Source organism: Falco rusticolus, chromosome 2, assembly GCF_015220075.1.
Source record: "Falco rusticolus isolate bFalRus1 chromosome 2, bFalRus1.pri, whole genome shotgun sequence".
In the NCBI taxonomy this organism is placed as follows: domain Eukaryota; kingdom Metazoa; phylum Chordata; class Aves; order Falconiformes; family Falconidae; genus Falco; species Falco rusticolus.
The window spans coordinates 83151360-83173085 of NC_051188.1; positions in this window are offsets into that span (position 1 = coordinate 83151360).

Consider the following 21726-nt stretch of genomic DNA (forward strand, 5'->3'; position numbering starts at 1 on the left):
GCTTGGAGCTAACCCTGTGAACCCCTTGTGAAAGATAATTGGCTGATTTTATAAAGAAATCCCCCAAATGAACATTATTTTTCCTGAGATCATTTATCTAAGCAAACAGAACCAGATAGGTGGTTCAATGGGTGTAAGCTAAACACTTGCATTAGTTTACAGCGGGACTAAACTTGACACAGCATTTCTAACAGGATGTTTGATAATCAGGATGTCTTTGAGGTATCTGGAGTGATTGCTTCTGCTCTTGGCCTTGGGTTTCTTCAGTAGAAGAAAGAGGTAATTCTACAAAGTTTTGGTGGAGATTACTGGAAATTCTGCTGAAGATAAGATTAAGACTGATGAAATACATACAAGTATTGTCTTTGGCATCCTCATAAAGTGTTGCAATATAGAAACCAATCTTCTCTTTGAAACTGAGCAAAATTGAACCACAAGGTGCAGTAACATGATTTGCACAGAAGGGGAGACTGCAAATGAATCAGGGATGAGAAATTTTAAAATCAGTTTGTTAAACAAAAGAACTTTTTGCTAATTTGCATTTTCTGTTGTGCAAAATGTAATTTGGGAAGAAGGAACTCTTCTGTCCTTAATTTCTTACCTAGAACTTGTTTTTAAAGAAAGGTAGACAACATTCCTATCATACCTCAGTTCATTAGTAAATCACCTGGATTCACTCCTGTTACTCCTAAACATTTCCATCTTTAGGGAGCAGGCAGCAGTGTAGGTGGAGCACTGCTGACAGTTCACTGTATAGTGCCCTGGGAGCTACAGGCTCTCTGTGAGACATAAAGGCAGTGGAACTGGCTGAAAACTGCTGAGAGCATGAGAATCCACAATGGTTAATATTTTGAGTGCAGAGGACAGGATGGGGGAGGGAAGTGTATCAACAGTTTGCTCTCTATCTAATATACAGTTTGGCAAATAATCCAGAATTAAAAGAATTCAACCTTTTCCTTGGCCACTGTCGTAAGCATAGAGACTTATAGGCATACGACCAAAGCCGTACATGTTTTCAGTGTTCATGGCAAAGCATCTCCATTGCTGGTTGTTCTGCTACTGAGAAAGGGAGGGCAATTTTATTTTTCCTGTATGTGCAGCTAACAATTCTAGGAACCCCAGTTCTCCTCCCACTTCCCTTTTTCCCTTTCCTGGCTCCTTCCTCTGGGATTTGACAACACCAGCCTGAGGCTCTGGGTTACCCCTAACACTGCTTCTCCCCTCTTCCTTCCAAACTTTGTAAAAGAATTCAAAAGTGAAATTTGTGGGTTTATTCTGCAGAGGAAGACCATGGGAAAAACAGAGATAGCACAGCTGTCCTGGAATTTCAGCTTTGGGTGCATCAGTGCTGCTCAGTGCGGTGCCGGACGGTGGTGTGCAGCATGCCTTCAGAGCCCACGCTGGCCCAGGATACCCACTGTGCTACTTGGGTACAGCCTCCTTTCTAGATTTCTGCCAATGTCCTTAAGGCCTAGCCTTAGTAATCAAAATCTTGAGCTAATTCTGGCCCTAGTTTAATCCTTGCAACATTCATCCTGCTGGCACAGCCTTATGCCAGTGGCAAAAGTAGGAAAGAGCCTGATCCCACAGGAGACCCAGGAGATACCTGTGGCTATACTTAAGAGGCTCGTTCCTCAGCACATCTTCCAGGCATTAAAATCTCAGCATGCACTGAGAGACTCCGAGACAGATAAACACAAAATCTGGATACTCTTAGAAGTGGAAATACTGGGGTATGGGGAACAGCAGGTGCCACAAGCTTTCTTGCTGCCTCTGTGTATGCAGCTGGATTAAATGCTGGACATGTTTTTATGCTACAGCACTAGATCCCTTCTGGAGGGCAGAAAGAGGCAGCACAGCAGTGAGAACAGCAGGATGTCTGGGAAGGATCTGTTTTTTCTTGGATACTTCCTACAGCACTGGTCTGTTAGGGGAAAGTTTTCCTTCTGCATGACTGTGGAGTGGGGAGATGTCTGCTTTCCCTGTCATACAGGGAGTTTACGGCTGATCCCTAAACTGAACCAATTCCCCTGACTTCTAGTCTCACTCTCTGACCCTAAGACTGTCCTTCCTGCGCTGTTCCTGCATGCACGCGGTGAGCAGGGCTGGGAACACAGCCCAGTTCCAGAGCGTAATAACCTAGACCAGTGGTGCCCAAAGCCTTTTTATCACTGCTCATCATGCCAAACAGACCACGGCGTGTGGGCTGCTGCCATGTGCTGGGGCATACCTGTCATGTCAGGTCGCTGTAGCCAGGGAGAAGTCAGGTCCCTGCACTGGAGCAACCACACATGCCATCTGCAAGGGCTGCTTTGGGTCAGTGTCCTGACACGGTATGCAGCCTAGCTGGAGATCATGTCTCCTGGCCTCACAGGTCACTAATGATCTGCAAGACACAGCCTGGCATGGCCTACAGCAGACTGCTAGACACCGAGCAGTGAGTCTGCTTGGGAAACGATTCACTCCTGGCTTGCTTTCACAAAGAGCAGCTTGCATGCTTTGCCAGCATGGAAAGTCATGATGTGGTACTTCTTAAAGCAGGGACTTTAGAAAAGGTTTTAAAGTTCTGTTTGTATTAAAGTAATGGTGTGGTGTCTTTCTTACTCTGACCAAGCTCAGAAGACAGCAAAACCTAATTTCAATGTTTAAATGTGATGCTGTCTATTTAATGCCATAATAGTGTTGGCTGGAAAGCCCTGCAAAGGCAAAAGACTGGCCCATGCTACAAGCAAAGTTTTGGTTGAAGAGGGCAACAGTGAAGGTAGTACAGCCATAATAACTCTGTTTCGCCAGGCATACACTTAGTTCAGTGCCCAGCAGGGGACAATTTTACTGCATTAATATTTATAAAGTCTTGTCCACTATACCTAGGGTTCTTGATCAAGATTAAGTGTAGTCAGCTGCACTCACACTGATTCTTAAATGATTCCTCCAATCCTCTTTGCCCCTACACAAGCAATAGCCTTTTGTCCCCCCGCAGATTCTCATGCACACAAGCAGCAGCAGCAGCAGCCAGTGCGCTGCTATAGTCCCTGTGAAGCTGCAATAGGGTCCCTCCACTCAGGATATGGCTTCAGGACCTTACTGCATAAAATGGGCAGAAGAAGGCAGGACAGCAAGATTTTTGCAGCCGTCTTTGGCTTGGCTGCATTTTTTCAGTTCAGTTTCACTCTCCAGCTCAGAGGATCTGTTCCCTGCCTCTCTAGGCAGGGTGTTCCAGGTCCATAGGGTGCAGCTACGGTGCACAGTGATGGCAGCTGTTTGCTTGACTCCCTAGTGCTCAGGGCCAGCATGGGGTAAGCAGCGCCTTCACATTCCCGCTGATCCCTGCTGGAACAGCCCCAGCCCTACGTGGCCTTACAAGTTGGCTTCACTTTCCTTTTTATTTAAAGCTACAAATTAGCAGCCAGGAAAACATCTTGGTGTCAGCCCCTGGCAGTCCTCAGTTTCACAGCAAGGGGCAATAGAAAACTGAGAAATGAGAAAAACGCTAGGAAAAAAGCCCAGCAAAACAAAATATCATATAAGATGGGTCCTAGCTCCCTTCCCACTCACATTGTAAGATTACTTACATCCCCACAGCTTCTTAGTCCTATGGGTATGACAAGAGGCATCTCAGTGTTACTATCTGTCCAAAAATTGTGCGCAGATTTTCCAAGTGATACTCAGGACTGCAGTGTATGCAATATGAGATAGGAAGCACAATGCTCAGTTAAGAAGAGGGTAATGATAGCTATAAAAGACACAGCTAAGATTTCAGGGCACAGAGCAAATCAGGTAGCCAGTGCCACCAGAAAAGTTTATATAGGTGTCACAGGATAAATTCACTGAGTGGGGAATAGGAGCTATGTGGTCTTCAGGAGTACAAGTACTTACAGAAAGATTCAGCATTATGGAAGTTTCTGCAAGAAGGTTTTGTCAACACTAGTATTTAATCCAGATCTCCCACATACCTCCCCAGTGCTTAAACTGCAAGAATATACTTGTTCCCTAATTGCAAAAGAGCACCAAGCATCTGTAAGTATTTCTGCCAGTGGGATTGCTGAGTGTTGGCATAATCAGAGAAACCCTTGACTGCAGGCTTTGAAGTGTCCAGATCAGCTCTGGAGTTTGGAGAGCAAGAACATATGAGGACAAAAAAGGCTGGTGAAAAAACAAGCAGTAGGTCAGAGTCCTTGTTGCTATGCTAAGTGGCACTTTTTAATTCCCCACCCAAAATCAGATAATTTAGGGATGGTGGTCCAGATTAAACCTATGAATTCCTGAATGGCTTGTACGAGTTCTTAACAAGATGAAATTTCCATTGCTCTCTAGAAAGGCCTTAGTTAAGTAAGGTCTGAGTATCACCTTGGAACATATCCTGACTGGGTTGTGCAACTTTTGCTCACACTACTGCCCTCAGTTCAGTACTCTGTTTGCAAAAGCCGGTTAGTTATTGTACTCCCTGAACCAGCTCTGTGTGTATTTTTGCCTTTGATGTAGATGTCCCTTTTGTACTACCTCCCAGCCAGGGATCTCCAAGACCCATATAAATATTAGTTACGAAACTCTAATACAAGCCAGTGAAGTGGTTTAGGATTTCTCTTTGTCACACCAAGAGAAGCAAACAGAGGTGGCCAAGCTGATAAGTGCTTTTCCCAAGATTAGAGTTGGTGGTGGAACACAATTGGAGGAATAAAGTATCAATGGAAATGAGGGGTTCTGCCTTCGAATCCCTGCCTTTTACTGACAGAGCTGCAGTTTTGAGACTGCACTGTCTTTAAGACACCACCATCCCAGAGTTCATTTGGCCTTCATCAAGCCTCCTGATTCCCTGCCATTTCATCTATTTGCTTTTGAATCTTTGTAAGTAAAGGAAACATGGATTTGTTCCCAGGCTGATCCTGTGCTGCTGACACCTCAGGACCTCTCCAGAGGAGGCTTACTGGGACAGGGCACAGTGGTGGAGGAAGAGGATGCGCAAGGACCTCCTGGTGGGTGTGATAGGGGATGGCTCCAGCCGACACCACTCAGCCACTGTGCCACACAGATGGGGACTGTTCCCAACGCTGGGTGCGAACACCCAGTCGTGATGATGGCCAGTACTTCAGAGCCATGCTGTTGCATACACTATCAAGGTTACAATAGCTTGTGTCATTCCTATATGTCAGCACGTAAAAACAGGCAGGAAGGTACCCAGGCGCAAAGAGGAAAGGCCTAAAGAAGTGAGCCGAGGAGTCTTTTTTGCACAGCAAGACTGTGAACACCCTAGTTATCTACAGAAAGGCTCCTTCACCTCTCACCCCTCCTGACTGCCACCTTGATGGCCAGGCTCCTGTGCATGCCTGTGGGAAACAAGGGCTGAAAGGGACCCCCAGCAGGCAGCTTGCTACAGCTATCAGATGATCTCCCTCGGCAGCCTGCTCCTCCATAAAGCCTTCACCTGTTGTCTGCTTGGTTCCCTTGTCACCACTGATAGCATCGCCACCATGACCTTGAAATCCTTCTCACAAGTGTCACCCTGTCTCTTAGCAGTGGGAAATCAGATTTTCCTTCCCTCAGCACGACTCCCTGCATTTTCATTTCTGAAGAAAGAGCCAGGGAGGGAATGAAGTTTTCCCCTCTGCAGCAGTGACTCTATTTTCAGCTGCAGCCCAACAGATTGCTTTGCTCTTCAGCCTTATCATCCAATACCACCTTAATGCATGCAGCTACGCAAGGTTACTATTAGACTGATATCACTGGGCTGCTGGCTGGAGGTTTTAACCCTAGATGAACCAAAATCTCCTCTATACCACATCCTTAGTATTCCCTGGAATTTCAGTTGATATAAGCTATTATTATTTTTAGAGTGCTTTTTTGTAAACCGGAAAATACAGTATGTCGGTTATGTCAGAGGAAGACAAAGAGAAAAGTCAGCCATTCTCTAGGACCAAATCAATCAGTGGTTTACCATGCACGGAGTGACTGACAGCTCTAGCCCTCTGGCATCGTAATTTATTCTCCAGTCTCATCTCTTTGTGAGTATTGCATGTCATGCTTTTAAAAATGTGTATATATAGAACCAGCTAGATGGTTATATTTAGTGCAACCGTAGGTATGGAAGCATTTCTTTTTTTAGCTTCTCTTGGTACAAATATAGAGATAGGAGAGAATTGAACGTCCTCTCTGCATCTCTCTTCTGCACTCCTGAGAAAGCGTCTCCCCCATTTGGCAGTGTGCCCAGAGGAGTCTGCAGAGCTGCTCCTGAGGAAGGACTCTGGAAAGAACTAATCAAGGAATGGTGAGTTTACAGGACGTTCCTAAATTTCAGCAACAACCCCAAGAAATCTCATTCCAGCGTGGAATGTAAATGCGGTACAAAACAGAAGTAACATTTTACCTCCCCTTCCTGCTCTGGAATTTGAAACAATTTATTTTGACATTTTCAAACCGATTTTGAGGCTGTGGAGGTTTCTGGGGGTGCACCAGTTGGTAAGTGGGAAACTTCAAAGGGCCAAACACCCCTGAGTTAAGCTCCTGCCCAAAGATAAGCATCCTCCAATTCAGGATTCCCCAAATGCACCTTCCTTAGCAGATTAGGCAAGCTCCAAGAAAGGGAATTGCTACCAATTTTGGGACACCCTCAAAGCTCCCAAACCTTCTGGACCACTTCTATCCTGGTAAACTGGGCAAACTGGGCAGCTTCAGAGTGTAGGTCCAAGCAGTGGGAGGAACCCGCGGATTGAGGAGTCTGCTGGAGACCATTGATGTCCTGGCTGTATCCCTATGGAGTGTGTCTAACTATCCGCATTTTCTATGGAAAAGTTATTCCAGGCAGCCCTGGTTTCAGACCTGGCATCAAAGAGGCGCTGGTTGCAGGTGCGAGCATCACAGCAGGGGAGCAGGGGGCACAGCATGTGGGCATCTCCAGGCTGCGGGGTCCATCACCAGCTCCCAGCTGTTCCTGATGGCTGTATCCCATGGCCTGACAGCAACTGTAACTCCTGAAAGTTGTGAAAAACAGACAAGTTTAACGGGTATGTGGACTTTTTATCAGATCTGAACAGAAACCTCTGGTCTGGCCTGACCAAGGGTTTGTGTGTCCCAGTACACCTGTTTTTTTCAGGCTGTTATCAACTGGTCTGATAAAAGGTGTTACTTTTTCCTGCAGATCTCACTTTGCTTTTACACTAGTCCATGAGGCGTACAGGCTTATGAATAGCCTATTATAAATGCACCATAAAAACAAACGCTTGCATTTTTAAAATGCTGTTGTCTATTTATATTGCAGCATTCCATTTCCCGTCTGTTTGGTATCTAGTGGTCTGTCCACACATAAGCACGCTCATTCGTACATGCACAAATCAATTAACACGAACCCTTTCCTGTGCAGATATGCTTGTTCCTTGGGCAGCTGCGTATCACAGACTGGTGACACCTGCACAGCTTGTTTTAGGAGCTGGAGGCTTTTCACACATTGACCTCAAACCTACACACACACACACACACACACACACACCCCCTTTGCTCTTAAACTCTCAGGCCTTTTTTTTACACTTCCCAGCAAGAGAGAACAATAAAGCACACGCAGACCTAAGAACATATTTTATAACCATCAAGAAAGTAATAAAATCTTCTGCTTCAAAGCAGAGATACATAACCCATGTGTACCTGCCCAGAGCTGGTCTAAGCAGAGCTCCCACAGGGCTCAGGCCAGGGTGATGGACATAGTGTCACAGGTTGTTTGGAGATGGCAGTGTTTGTATCCTGGGTATTGGTAAGGGCTTGCAAGTTATTATATCCCTTGCTCAATGGGTGAGAGAGATAAGGAGCACTTTCAGCAGGGTTTAAACACATGGGGCAGTGATAAATGCAAATCCCTTGTGCTCTGCACAATGCAGGTAATGGATCTTCAGCAGCTTCTGCAGGTGGGAGGGAGGCAAAGTCTGGTTGGCCTCGTCCAGGAGGACAAAAGAAAAAAAACTGGGAACCTGTAGGAAGCATAAGCTGTGACAGAGAGAAAGAGGGATGTTTGGGGTTCCAGGATCTCAGAGACATGGGGCTGCCCTGGCCACAGTCTCTGTCGGGGTGGACAGGCCATTGCCTGGAAGCAATCTGGCCAAAATCATGCAAGTGGCAGAGTGCCCATTTATCTTGGTTGACATCAAGCTTTTTGTTGGGTCAGTTAAAGCTAAGCTAGTGTCAGCACTCGCCCTGGTGTGGGCATTTCCAAAACAGAAGCAATCCTGGGGGCCTGCCTCGTCGCAGCCCTAGCATGTTCAGCTGCATGCAGGGGGGCTGGCACAGGGGCAGCCTCTCACTGGGGAGCAGCGAGCGGGAGCTGCACCCAGGCTGCTATTGCTAAAGCCACAGCCAGCAAACATGCTGAAGTTGCCAGGGCCAGGGGTGCGGGGAGCAAAATTCCCTTGGGACACAAAGAGATGAGATGCTGACAGTTCAGGAACTGACAGACCTGGGACTAGCCCTGCTGGGATCCCTTTTTGCAGAGGTCTGAACACCTGCAGTGTGCTGGTTAAAGAAATAAATCTTTTCCTTACCATTTTTCAACCTTGAATGATGCATAATCACCACTATTTGATGAAGCTGATTGTTAATTTTGCTTACTGGAAGGTATTTCTCCGTGTGTCTCTCCAAAAGCCATGGTGCCATCCCACAACACACAGCACAGCTCAAAACTGCACAGAAAGTTAAGGCAAAAATACCACCTTTTCCAAGGTGTTCAATGACTAGCATGGACTTGCATACTTAGTGTAGAATACTCTGTTCCCCTCTCTGCCACAATCAATACTGCTCTGATTTCTTTATCATGGGGGATGGGGGATGGAGATGAGTGATCCCGTTCATACCTCAGCTTTGGCATTTTGATTCCCAAACAGCCCATTCACCAGTAGCATAAAAATAATGTAAAAACAAATACATCAAATAAATGTAGCTTGAAGACATCTCTATTACAACCCTGCTCTGTATTCTATAAGCAAAATATGTACTGTGCATACAAACACCAGGGGAATGAAGGGATGCAGGTATTAACACTGACATATCAAGCGGTTCCTTCATGAGACCATATTATCTATGCAATCACCTACAAGTATTTACATTTCATGCAACGACGTTTCCCAAACAGCACCCCCAGCTGTACCGCCTCATGCTGTTCCTGGATGAAGCTCAGGCAGAGAACGAGGCCATATCAATGCTTACAGAGGGTGTTTTATGGAAGACCCAGCTGCAGGGAGAAGTGGTAGGTGCTGGTGACCTGGAGTTGGGGTGACGCTGTGGCAGCGAGAGCCCCGTGCTGCTGGAGGTATAGCACTGTGTTTCTGGAAGACATCGTTCAACACCCAAGGCAGGCAAGTCCCCAGGCAGAAAAAGGGTGGGCACATCATTAAACTGATTCAACCTTGATCTTCGGCCACAGGGTTGGGTGCCTTTTTTTCCCCTGTTTTGGTATTAGTTTGGTTGAACACAGTTTAATGTGGGCAGGCCTTGCAAAGTATTTACTAGGACTCGTCTTTGGAGCAGTTGTGGCTAGTTTGCCACTTGCACGTTGTGGTTAGTGGCTGAACTCCCATGGTATTTTTACAGCCTTCATTGAATGAAAAATGTATTAACGAGGAAGAAGGTTTAAAAAAGCCACCCATTCTGCAAATAGCCTCCCTCTGTGGGTATGCTGACAAACCAAAACAGTGCTAACAGTTCAGAAAGTTTGAAAACCACCATAATTCATGGATTTTTTTTCCCTGGCCCTGTAAGGGATGAAAATAAGTTGACCTTGTAGAGAAACAATGCTGGATTGGCAGAACTGTTAGTGTACAGATAAGTGGCCAAATTTGGCAGTGAAACCACAAGCGTGTGAACAGCTCGTAATGAGCAACTGCTTTGCCACACATAGGCAAATTCCCAGGTGCTCTGCTGCACGCAGGCACATTCCAGGGCAGAACTTGGGTAGATAAGTGATTGTATATAACCAGCACTTACGTGTGCAATAAACGATCTCACTTCACTGACTTGGGGTCCATGTCTTCCTGTGCCACATCAACCCACTCATAAATCCTGACCACAAGTTCAGGTAGGGCACTTCATGACGCTAACAAAACAAACTGCTGTAAATTGTCCCAGTATTAGTTCAGCAGGCTGCCTCCAAGTACCAGACTGGCTCCAGGCCTTTGCCATGCCTGGACTACAGCACAAGATATCCATTTTACTTAAATTCCCTTTGCAGTTCCAATGGGACGCATACTATTGCTCTACTTCTTCTCCTAAGTCGTGATTACATTTGCTTTCAAAAAGTGCCTGTTTCATCAAGTTTCATTAACAAAGTAAAACAAAAACCACACAAACACTTCTCCCCCCACCCTCCACTCCCCTTTTTAAGAAGTGAAGCATTTGGGAACACAAGGCGCTAATACTGTAAAAAATATTAACCTATGCCCATCCTACTTAAAGCAAGAACCCACATTTTATGCAAGGGCAATTTATATGACACTGTAGGAAAATGTGGCTTGCATTTTTATAAACTTTTTTTTTCTTTTTTTAACATGCTGACAAGCAGAGCAATTGGTTACTGGGACATCCGTGCAGGAAGTGGGAGATTAGGGCTAAAAGTTCTGCTCTGCCTAGGGGAATGTGATCCACTGCTCCCATCTTTCACTAGGAGATGGGTTGTGGGTGCTCCCAGCCAGCTGTTGCAAAACGCTTTACTATTTCTTGGCAATGGGAGAAGAAAACACACGAGTCCCCGTATGAGGCTAGAGAGACGCACAGTTATACTTGGTAAATAGAGAGGCATAGTCCAGCTGAAGAAATAATCAGTTTTGAATTCAGCTCTATGTACTTTCAAGCACACCCCAACTGCTGGAGTAATTGTGCTGCAGCCAAGGGAGCAGGGCCATGGAGAAGGATTTTCTCATCAACTGCAAAAACCCTTTGGCCCCTCTGAGGTCTCTTCCAATGCTTCTTCTCCAGTGATGGGTATGACCACTGGTCAGGGTGATATACCTGTTGTCTGAGGGTAATAGGAGGGTTGAGGACATGCCTCTCTGACCTTCCTCAGTCCTTTTCTGTGATGCTTAGGGCAGAGACATATAGATACGTTAGCACTGGAGTCCCATGTGCCATTGGTATCCAGCTTCCTCATAGGCAATGCTCCTAGAGCAAACTGATTTGCAGTGCCTTTGACAATGGCCAGCTGCCTGGACATTATCCAAAGCTTGGTGAGTCTCTCCATTGCATTTTGGTGGCTTTTGAACCAGACCCTTCCTGAATGTTGTCTTCAGAGCACCATTATGAGATTTGCATTTACAGCTGAAACTTAAAGTGTCTGTAAAGTAGGACAAATAAGGCACAGCTTAGAAAGAAAAAAGGGCCTGTGAGTACATACACCAGGCTGCCATGTAACGGGCTTATTTACAACCCCACCTCCTGTTTTGTGGATTCTCCAAATATCAAAAGTTCCTACAAGAGAAAGGGAGAGCTAAGTCCATCACATTTACAATAAACACTTAGATTAATGCTAATCAGGTAATTATTCCTCTGTAAAGAAAGGATCTGTAGGTAAACTCTAGCCCACTATAGGACACGGTTCTGCTGGCATCGGTCATTTGTACTTCCACAACAGGTGCCACTAAATATTGCTCAGTTATTAACAAGCTTGAAGCCAGGTGAATGGGTACAGTTATGTCACAAAGGACACCATTATATTAGAAAAACTCTGAGCTAAACAAGATCACCTCATAGTAAGTTGGAAGTGCTTCCCATTTGTGAGGTGAAAATTTGCACCAACGCAGGTAAATGGCAGGGCTGAGCCATGGGGGAGTTGATCAGCTGGCACTGCAGGGTGTGATCGAGACCCCATCCATGCATTAGGAAATTTTTCCTCGCTTTCCACAGGCACAGAAGGAACTGAGAGGATGAATTAATGTTCTGTCAGCTGGTGCCAAGATCTCTCAATGAAATCTCAAAAAAAGTCTTGTCCAAAAGCCTGGCCACCAAGACAGATAATGAAGATGATGAAAGCTCACTAAGCTGACATTTCTCTGGGCTCTTTCTCTTTACCCACCTCAGGGTTGTGTGAGCTGATCTGTCTCCTAGACCACTGTTTTCCATCTTGACTTTCTGGCTAGCATGGAAAAACTTCTCATGGCACAGTGATATGACAGCCCTTTCTATAGTTCTACTGCTCCCACTGTCCTCCTGTCTAAATTGGGCCATAACTTCTGGAGGAAAGCCTGGCAGGGTGAATTTTCCCCACTGCTGGTAGTTTGTGGAGAACCGCTATATGTAGCCTGCAATTCATGCCTCTTTCATGCAGCCAGAGGTGGGAAGCGGTCTGAGCAGAAATTAAAATCAGCCTTCTGGGTGCCACTGCAAACAGGCAAAGTTAGCACACTCCCACTGACACCCTTGGGATGTAGGCACCTATACAGAAAATGGATGCCCCCATTTCTTAGCAGAGTATTTATGGAAAACTGATACCTGTGTGCGTTTGCAGAATTGCATGAATGGGGGAAAATGTTTGAATCATATATTGCTGTACAGGCAGCCACTGTGTGGGACACAGGCAGTCAGCCTCCTGTATCACGATAATAGTATTTTGCCAGTAGCCTAATCATCTCCACCTCTGCAAGTGTTCATCTGCTGGTTTTGCCCTTTGGTGAACCATGGGGTCATTTCCAGTCCCTGGCAGCATGCTCACTGCCTTAAGATGAACAGGGGAGTGATTGCATCTGGGAAAATAGTGCCCTGAAAGGAGGAACTGGGGAAACACACACCCCTGGCTTCCTCTGAAAGAGCTGGAAATTATGATTCCTGAGCCCTGGGGTAGGTGGGTTAGGGAAAGGAGGAGAGAGGTCTGACCACAGACCACTGTGCTGGGGCCTCTGAAGGGGGAGGGCTGAGCTCTGACCTGGCATCTTTGGTAGTGATGCTAATGAGAGCATTATGCACTGAGAAGGCATGTGTTGAATACGAGACAGAACTGGGCAGGCTTTTTACATCTACCTGTTATATGAGAGCTAAAAAGTCACACAATCACTTCCTCAAACAAAGATTTGCAGTCAGACTGTGTTCATGTCAGTTGAAGGCAGATCAGGACCTCCCGAAGGACTTCAAAGATAAGATAACAAGCACACACACAAAAAATGCGGTCTGCCTTGAATTCCTCTGGAGGGTCACTAAAGCACTGCAAAGCCAGCTCTGGGTTGAATGCACTGGCTTGCCTATAGCCCTTCTAGTAAAATATGGTTTTCTGCCTGCAAACCTCAGTGCTTAGAAAAGGAGAGATGTGTGGAACAGTCTTGTCCCCAGAACAGGAGTGCAAACAGCATCTCTGGATTGACCATTTATACATGCGATCTGCTGTGCTGGGGACCACATTGCAACACAGAAGCTGAGGGTGGTGCACGGGGTCAGACCAAAGTTTCTGGATCATCCTTGCAGCTGAACCTCTGTGCCCTGCAGCACCAGTTAGTCCATCTTCCCAACTCTGGCTAAATCTTGCTGAAACCTGTTTATACTGGAGGCCTCCACATTATCTGGTGGCAGTGAGTTCCCCAGTTCAATTACGTACCATATGGAAAAGCAATCCTTTGCATTTATTTCGAATTGGCTGCCTGGTAATTTCAAAGGAGTTCCCATTCTGTCCTATCTAATTTGGAGGATGTGTGCCCAGTGGCTAGACCACAGGACTGGATCTCTGAATTAATTCTATTTTCATCTCTGTCATTCTTCTAAAAGAGCAGGTATTATTATTCATTGGAGTGAGTTTCACCTTCAGCCAGCTCAATTAAAATTAGCCCAAGCAAACAGTGATCCAGAATTTGGACTGAAATGACATAGTTGAGACTGATGTTCCCTGTATACCTGCAGAGAACCGGTAGGAACTAAACTAGGCAATAAAGGTAAAAAAAATCTATTTTAAATTTCCAATGCTTGGATCAATTTGTGCAATTGAAACTGCTGCCAACATGTTATGAAATAACTTGTCATACAGCAGTAGACCCTATTATATAGCAGAATGCCTGTAGTTACTGAAAGATAAGATGAGATCGCACATGAAAGGCAAAAATGTGTAATTTCTAAAAATGGCAATTTACATACTGACCTAAGAACCATCCATCTAGCGAGTTGTTGTAATTGTGCAGTTTGGTATTTCTATTGACGTGTCTCCTTGTCACTTGTCATTTGCCCATGAAACAGCCCAAAAATCTTGAAAAAATTTGGCTAGACCAAAGAGTGCTTAACAACCTGTGTTAGCAGGTGAGTAACCAAACAGCTGAGAGAGGTTCACAGATACAAAGGTGCTGCTCAAAATGAGAAGAGGTAAGTGTCTGCGTTAATTACATTCTTGGGCACATGTTAGTACCACGCTCACAGCCCAGCGTTAATGGGATTTTTTCCCTTCTTTCAGAGGCAAAAAGCCACAAGGAAAATCAGGCAGCCTTTCTGCGAGAGGTTGTTTGCATCCAGGACGTGTACAAATCTCTTTACATTTATTTAGAAACTAAGGCAATTAAAACACCCCAGGCCCCTCCTGTTAACTCAGAAACATCATTATGAAGATGCTTATGCCACGGTGGCTTACTATGCTTGGTTTACTGGAAAACTGGAAAGCTGCATTTTCAGCCATTTGATCAACAATTTCCTGAGGTTGCTAATGACTTGCAAAAATCTGCCCAACAGTAACAACCTCAGGGAGACTCCGTTGTCTCCTCTGAGAACCCTTATTTGTTTTCAGAATGAGAAATTTAATTAGGCGAGGTTTTTTGGCAGCGGAGTTCATGCTTTGCTCCCTCAACAAGCAAGCCCTGTGTGACTGCCCAGTGCCACCCAGGAGCCTGAGCCTTTGCAGAGCTGAGGACCAACTGGGGCAAAGGAAATTAACCAAATTTTAAACTGGTTCCTGCTGCGCTTCCCCCATTCTTGTGCAAGCTAAGCAGCTGAGCTCACCCCCATCTTCTGGAGTTTACCCCTGTGCCCATGCATGGGCTCATGTGTGGGTTTCATGGCTGGGAGGAGGGCTTAGGGGTGAGGTGGGAGGCCATGGTGGGAGGTCTACTGTGGCTGCTCTGGGGTTGGCCAGGATGCCACCACGTGCAGCCAGGTGACATTCTCCCAGCAGGGCAGTAGGACAATGTCTGGGAAGGGTGCGCACAAACAAACCCATCTGAGCAGGTGCAGAGATCAGGGACAGCCAGGTGCCGCCAACATTCCTGAGGGCTTTCTCAACTTCCACCATCCTAAACACCCCACACTCGTGAGACATGCTTAGGAATCCCCAAAGACTCTCCATTAAGTCACTAATTGCTGCTAATTATTGTAAGGATGATATGTGAGCGCCGGTAATGTGCTTGGTGCTAAGGAGACTGCAGCGCAGGGCCATTCCCCAGCCGGTGGCACTGGTGACTGATGGAGATGCGCACATCAGGAGCAGCAGCTCTGGCAGCAGGCAGCACCCCCTTGCTCTGGAGCCACCCCAGGGGCACTGAGCAGGATACAGCCACTCCAGGGACCACGGGTGCGGGGCACAGTGCCTTGTGATGCATGAAGTCAGATGGTGAGAGGGGAAATGGGTGTTCAGGTCACCCAGGCATCCCCTCAACAACACTGGAAGAGGTTGTGATTCAGCTCTTGGAAAAGCTGCCTTCTCTGCCACCTCAGGGTGTTTTTCTCATCAGAAGCAGAGGAGGGGAATGTCATGTTTATCTGAACAATATTAACAGTCTCTCCTCCACGTATGGTCTCATCACAGGAGACCCAAGTACACAGACAAGTGTAAGAAAGATTTGTATGCTTTGTATGATGTATGGGTTGTGCTTTTTTTTTTTTTTTTTGGTATTTGCATTTTTTTCTACCTGAAGATCTTTGCTTCATTTTGCTCCCTGTAGAAAACAACAGTCTTTGCTGTGACTGATCACAGTACACTCTCCCCTTTCCCTCCTTTGCCAATATGTGTTTGTAGGCATGCTCCCCAAGTTATTTTAAAGACAAGCTGACCTTGCAAGGCACTCAGGGTCTAAGAAGAGGAAGAAGATGAGGACAGATACTTGCTTTTATCTGGCAGGTGAGAGTGAGCCACTGGGAAAGTTTCCCTTTGTAGGATAAGAGAGACTCTTCCTCTTCCTCTTTGGTTGGCCAAGTAGCACAGATAGCTCCCTGCCCTGCACAGGGAGAGAAATTGCCGGTAGGAATTGCCCCCAAGCTCAGGCACTCCTGTCAGCAACTGCCTAGCAGCCTCCACCTCCCCATCTGCTGTTCTTTGGAGAATGATTTTTCCTAAAGCAAGTGTTCCCCTTCTCTTGCTTGGCTAAACAAAATCTCCTACCGAGAGCTCCTACAGAGCCCCTTATTTAGTTTGCTGTCAAAATCATTATATATATTATTTTTGCACAATTTTATTTCACAGCATAAAATTAATAGAGAAGAAGGGGGGGCTTAAAGAATCAGTTGCAAACAGCATGTTCTAACATAAATGAACACTCTCCAGCAGCATTTGCAAATCTGCAGTAGAGCCTTGCGCATCAGTCTGCAAAGGAAAACTAACTGGGGGCCTGGCTACAGAGGTTCTCTTTTTTTTTTTCTCTCTCCTTTTTTACAATTCAAAATGAAGCGGGGGGCGGGGGGGGGAAGGCTAATAACATGCAGCTGACAGCTAAATTAGATATTTAAAATTCACTCTGTTAAGTTAGGGAAGGAATTGCTTAGCACTACAGAAAGAATATGTTTAAGGTTGACGCTTCTGAACCACACTGCGGGATGTTTCTCTGTGCCAGCCCTTCCCAAGGAAGCTCTGTTTTGCGCTCTGCCCTCTCTGCATCTCCTGTGCAAAAGGAGTGCAAACCAGAGACAGGCATTTCCCACTCAGCTTATGCAGCCGTCAGCAACTGATTAGGGAAAGGGAAACTGGCCAGGATTATTTTTAGCCTAACAACATCCCTTTAAAGTTCATAACTCCACAAAACATTGATCTATGATGAATGTGCAACTGTACGAAGTCCGATACAAAATTCCTTTTAAAAATTACGTAGAAGTGAATGCAAACATAGATAGGGGTTGGAAGCTCAGCCTCCCAGCTGCCGCCTGTCTGTCAGGGCAGCCCTCTGTGCCATACAGATTGATCACTCCCTGTTGGAAGTCATTCAGAAGGAAAGATGTGCCTTGCTAGACAACCCCTAATTTTCATATCTGTTATCTGGACATCACAGCAATGGCCAGAGTGAGATTAGGTAGATACATAGATGGATGCTTTACATTGTCTTCTAATGACAAAAAAAGGGCCCTGGAGAGAATGCATCACTTGCCCCGAGGGAGGACATGAAGGGTGACACATCTGTGATAAGGGAGTAGCTCCATGGAAGAAGATGAACAAGATGAACTCACCCCCTATGAGTAACTCAGCTGGTAGCTTCTGCTTGCTCACTTTGACTCTGTACTTGCAGAAACTTTGCCCTAAATAGCAAAATATTACAAGCCACGAGGCCACCCAGTCAAAATGCTCTGTTTATACAGCAGAGTTTTCACCAGACTTCTTAATAACTTAAACAGATGCTTGTAAAGCAGCTTGTTGAGGTGTCTCCTAAGCTTGGTATTGAAAGCCCATCAGACACAAAAATGGGGGATTACAAATGACCTCGTGGGTCTTTTTCCTACCTCTGCCCATGTGGTGGGCTAGGTCTGCCTTTTCTCAGGTGCAATGAGCTCTTCAGGAGGAAAACAGAGAAACTTTGCCTTGAACTCTGCAGGACAATTCTTTGCCCTGGAACAATTCACCAGGATATGACAAGCTTTGTTTAGAAGTGGATATATCCAGCCAGAAGCCCTCAGAGACAATAAAGCATCTGTTTGACTTCCTCAGCAGGTTAGCTGTGTGTAAATCATTTATCCCTGATCCTGCTCCCCCTCCTCAGCTCTCACTATTTGTATTTTTTTGCTAAAAAAACATCGCTTGCCTTTCTGCTGGTGAGCGGCTTGGGACACATTGCCTGGAGTCTGACCTCAAAGAAGGGTGGGATTTGAATCTGAAATCCACTCAGTTTGATCTCGCAAGAACTGCCGTGCTGCACAGCTTGTACATCTTTAGTAAAAAGGCATGCCTTCAAATCTGTCCTTTTCAGAGGCCTGTCTCCGTTGTCAGCTGCCATCTTTTGGGAGAAAGATCTAAAATTAGAGAAAAGCTGCCCTCCACTGCTGGAGAATACTGCTGCTGTGACATATAAAAGCTTCAAATAAAGGTCTTCTGCTTAGGCTCACGTAACAAGCAAGAAAGGCTTTGGGTGTCTCCTGTCCAGACTGGTGTTTGTGGGGATCTGATTTAAATAGACAGCCACAGCACCAACGCTTATCTTTGTCTGCCTAAGCGTTTATACTTTGTCTGTCATCATAGGCACCATTACTTTGATGGAAACCTACAGATCCAAGGGTTTTCTTTTAAATACCTTTCCTAGAAATCCTGAGGGATGCCAGGAGACCCTACTCTTTTCAATCAATCAGTGAAGAAGAAAGAAACCCTCCATGTGGAAGCAGCGGCTGGAGACTCTTTGTACACAGCGGCTGTGATGAGCTGTGGGCAGCATGCAGGGACAGAGCTGTGGCTGCAGCCCTGGCAACCTCGGGTTCAAATCTGTGGCCTTTATCTAGGCCTGGGTGTCCTCAGGATCCCCCAGAAACCTATGGTCCGTGGTAGCACCTGGGGCTTAGGGGTCTGGGGCACATCTGGTACACCCTGCCATGTCCTTACTCACCCTGCTGCTGCTCCTGTCACTGTGGTCTCTGTGCACTGCTGCATCCCTCCCATTAAATAGTGTTTTCCCACCCTGGAGGTATTAGCGGTGCTAACAGGGTTAGAGCTGCTCTAATGTTCCATGGCACAACAGCCTAGGCACCGTGCTCTGGGGAGCCCCCCTCCTGGTGCCAGAGGGGAGAGGAGCCAGCAGCACGTCTAGGCAGGCAAATTAAGATAAGAAATGAGTGCAAGCCTCTCGCTACCTGGAGGCAATGAAGATGCTACGAGAGAGCAGGGTTTGGCTGGGAGCAAAGCAGTGTGATGCCTTCTAATCTGTACGTCTTACTGTGTCCTGAAAACAGAGACCCCACTCTAACCCAGCAAGAGTACGCTGCTGGGAATCACAGCAAAGAAAACAGAAAACAAACCTCTTCCACCCTTCTCTTTCTTCAATTTTTTTCGTGCCCCCCCCCCGCCCCCCCTCCCCCCTCCCCCCCCCCCCCCCCCCCGCCCAGCATACAAACAACCCACTCCCCTGCTGTGTCATCACTCATGCTTGCGCCTGCCGCGGTGGTGATGTCATGCTGCAAACTACCCGCCTATGGGCAGCTGGGTCCAGCAAGATTCGGCCAGGTTTCTCACAGCCCAGGCTGGCCATGCTCAGACCAGTCCCAGCAGCACGTGTGCTGCGTCCCACAGCAGCAAATAGAGGGGGAACAAGCGGCTTGCTGTGAAAGGTGTGTCCCGGTAACTGCCCCTCGAGCGGTCATCTGGTTAAACAAGAGGTGCTTGGGTAGTTGGCTTTAAAAAACACTAACCAAAAGGTGAGCACACCGAGGCTGAGCTCTCGCCTGCCAGTCAGAGTGCATGGGGAAGGAGTCGGTATCAGCACCAGGGGAGCAGGAAGACAGCAGGACCAAGGAAAAGGTGCAGAAAGTGCATGTGTGAGGAAGCTTTGCTTTCTCAGGATTACAACAGGTATCTGTGAAACTGTTGCAAGAGTGAGGTGCCTTCAGAAGCCTTTTTCCACATTGCGAATGCAGGAGAGACTGCTCCTAGTCTTCATCCTCTAGGCTTTCCCTCCAGTGGGACCATGGCAGCTCCAGCGCTGTGCCAGCACTGCAGCTGCCTGTAGGAGAGGCTCTTTCTTGGATCATATTCGCCACGACAACACACCACAGATGACTTTGTCATGTGCCTGGCAACAACAGAGGCTTCAGCCCACTGCAAATGGTGTGCCACCAGCAACTGAAATGCCAGCATGTTTTCCAGGTCCTTTCAGATCCCTGCAGCTCATGAGACAGCATGATGACAGAGGAAAAAACAAAACTAATAGCTGGGCTGCAAGTGCAGGTGATGCAGGCACACTCAGTAACCCGCAGGGCACAGGACATGGAAGGTAGGAACTTGTGAGAGAAGGCACCTGGCAGCTTAAGGGGGAGCATGATCTTTTTTTGCTGAGGTTAAAGAGGATTTGTTTATCTTAGGCAGGAGCAATAGAAGTTTGTCTTCTTGAACCATTAAAGTGTAACCAGGATGGCTTGGCATCACCTGGCATCACCTGGCATCACCTCAACTCTGGTATTACTGTCGGCTCTGCAAAGGGATTGGATCAATTATTAAAGGGCATGGCTAATTGTGTGCAGCCAAAAGTACATACACTTTTAGCATCAGCAACATTTTTAGGCTTGATTTGAAAGCCAATGAAACCACTGGGAAAAAATCTATTTATTCCCTTGAGTTTTCTCCCCCCAGCCTGGTCTTATGGGAACAGTCCCACAGGAGCCCAGGCTGTCAGTGGAACATGGCTACTTGCATGCTATGTAGATGGAAAACCAGGACACGGTGATTAAACTGAGAAATGTGAGTATTAGTGAGTCCATGTTGCTCGGTGTGGTGTTACTGCCATGCATGACTGGAGGATTTGCTCCAGGGCCTTGTTTCATCCCTTTCCTACTTCTCCTCTCCTATATTTGTGAAGATCTGTCTGTCACAAGCAAAAATGGATTCAAAATGGGTTATTTATTTTAAGCCAAGCTATTTGGATCAAGTTCTTAGGATGTCCACCGACTAAAATACCTGATCCTTAATCTCTGCTTAGCCTCTGACTTTGCACTTGATTTCAAAAGGTGTGATCCTGTGCTGCAGGGGTGACTGTGGACGCAGCCCCAGGTTCCAAGGCCACGAGCCACAAGGCCAGCAGAGCAGGAACAAAGAGGGGGATGGGCAGCTGCCTGAAGCCCATGGGGCTGAGGCACGGCATCTGTTTGCAGGCAGGACCCAGCTGCTGAGAGCAAGGTGCCCCTGTGGGGGCAGCGGGCATTGGCTTTGCCCGCCAGGCAGGACGCAGGCTTGCTGCACGGGGCTGCTGCTGGGAGCTGCCCTAGCTGTGGGCTAGCACCGCCGGCTTTGTGAGGTTACCTCGTCATTTCCAGGCCCTCCTCCAGTTTATGAGCACAGAAATGGATGTTTCAGTGCAGCTCTTTGGGCAGGCTTTGGCCACTCTCAGTGCTGTAGAAAGGTCACTTGTTGGACACCCACTTTCTGGTCATACCCAAGCCACGTGCATAGTGATGCATCCCATCAGGTAGGTATCTGTGTCTCCTGATGGCCCCTTTCACAGCAGCCTGTCACGGTTTGGACACCATGTTGTACATCCCCTCCCACATCCCTTAACCTGCCCTGGCTTCCCAGACTGCTTTCCAGCCTGCCCACAGCAGGTGAGGTCCAGCAGATGACTTGAGTAAAGGAGGCAGATGACCCAGCAAGGATTCCCTTTCTGCTCTGTATGTGTGGTTGCTCCCAAGCTATCCTGAAGCCTACCCTGCCAAGGCACTGATGGGAAAAAGTGGAGCAGAGCTATCGTTACCCTAAAAACTTGCTTCTGCTGCTCCACAGCCCCGCTTAGAGGGCAGCTCCCTGCCTGGTTCTTTCTGGCCAGCTGCCTGCCCATCAGTGGGCTGCCAGGCTCAGAGGCAGCCACGCCAGGCTCTACACCCTGAGGAGTGGACAGCATTGTTGCATCCAGG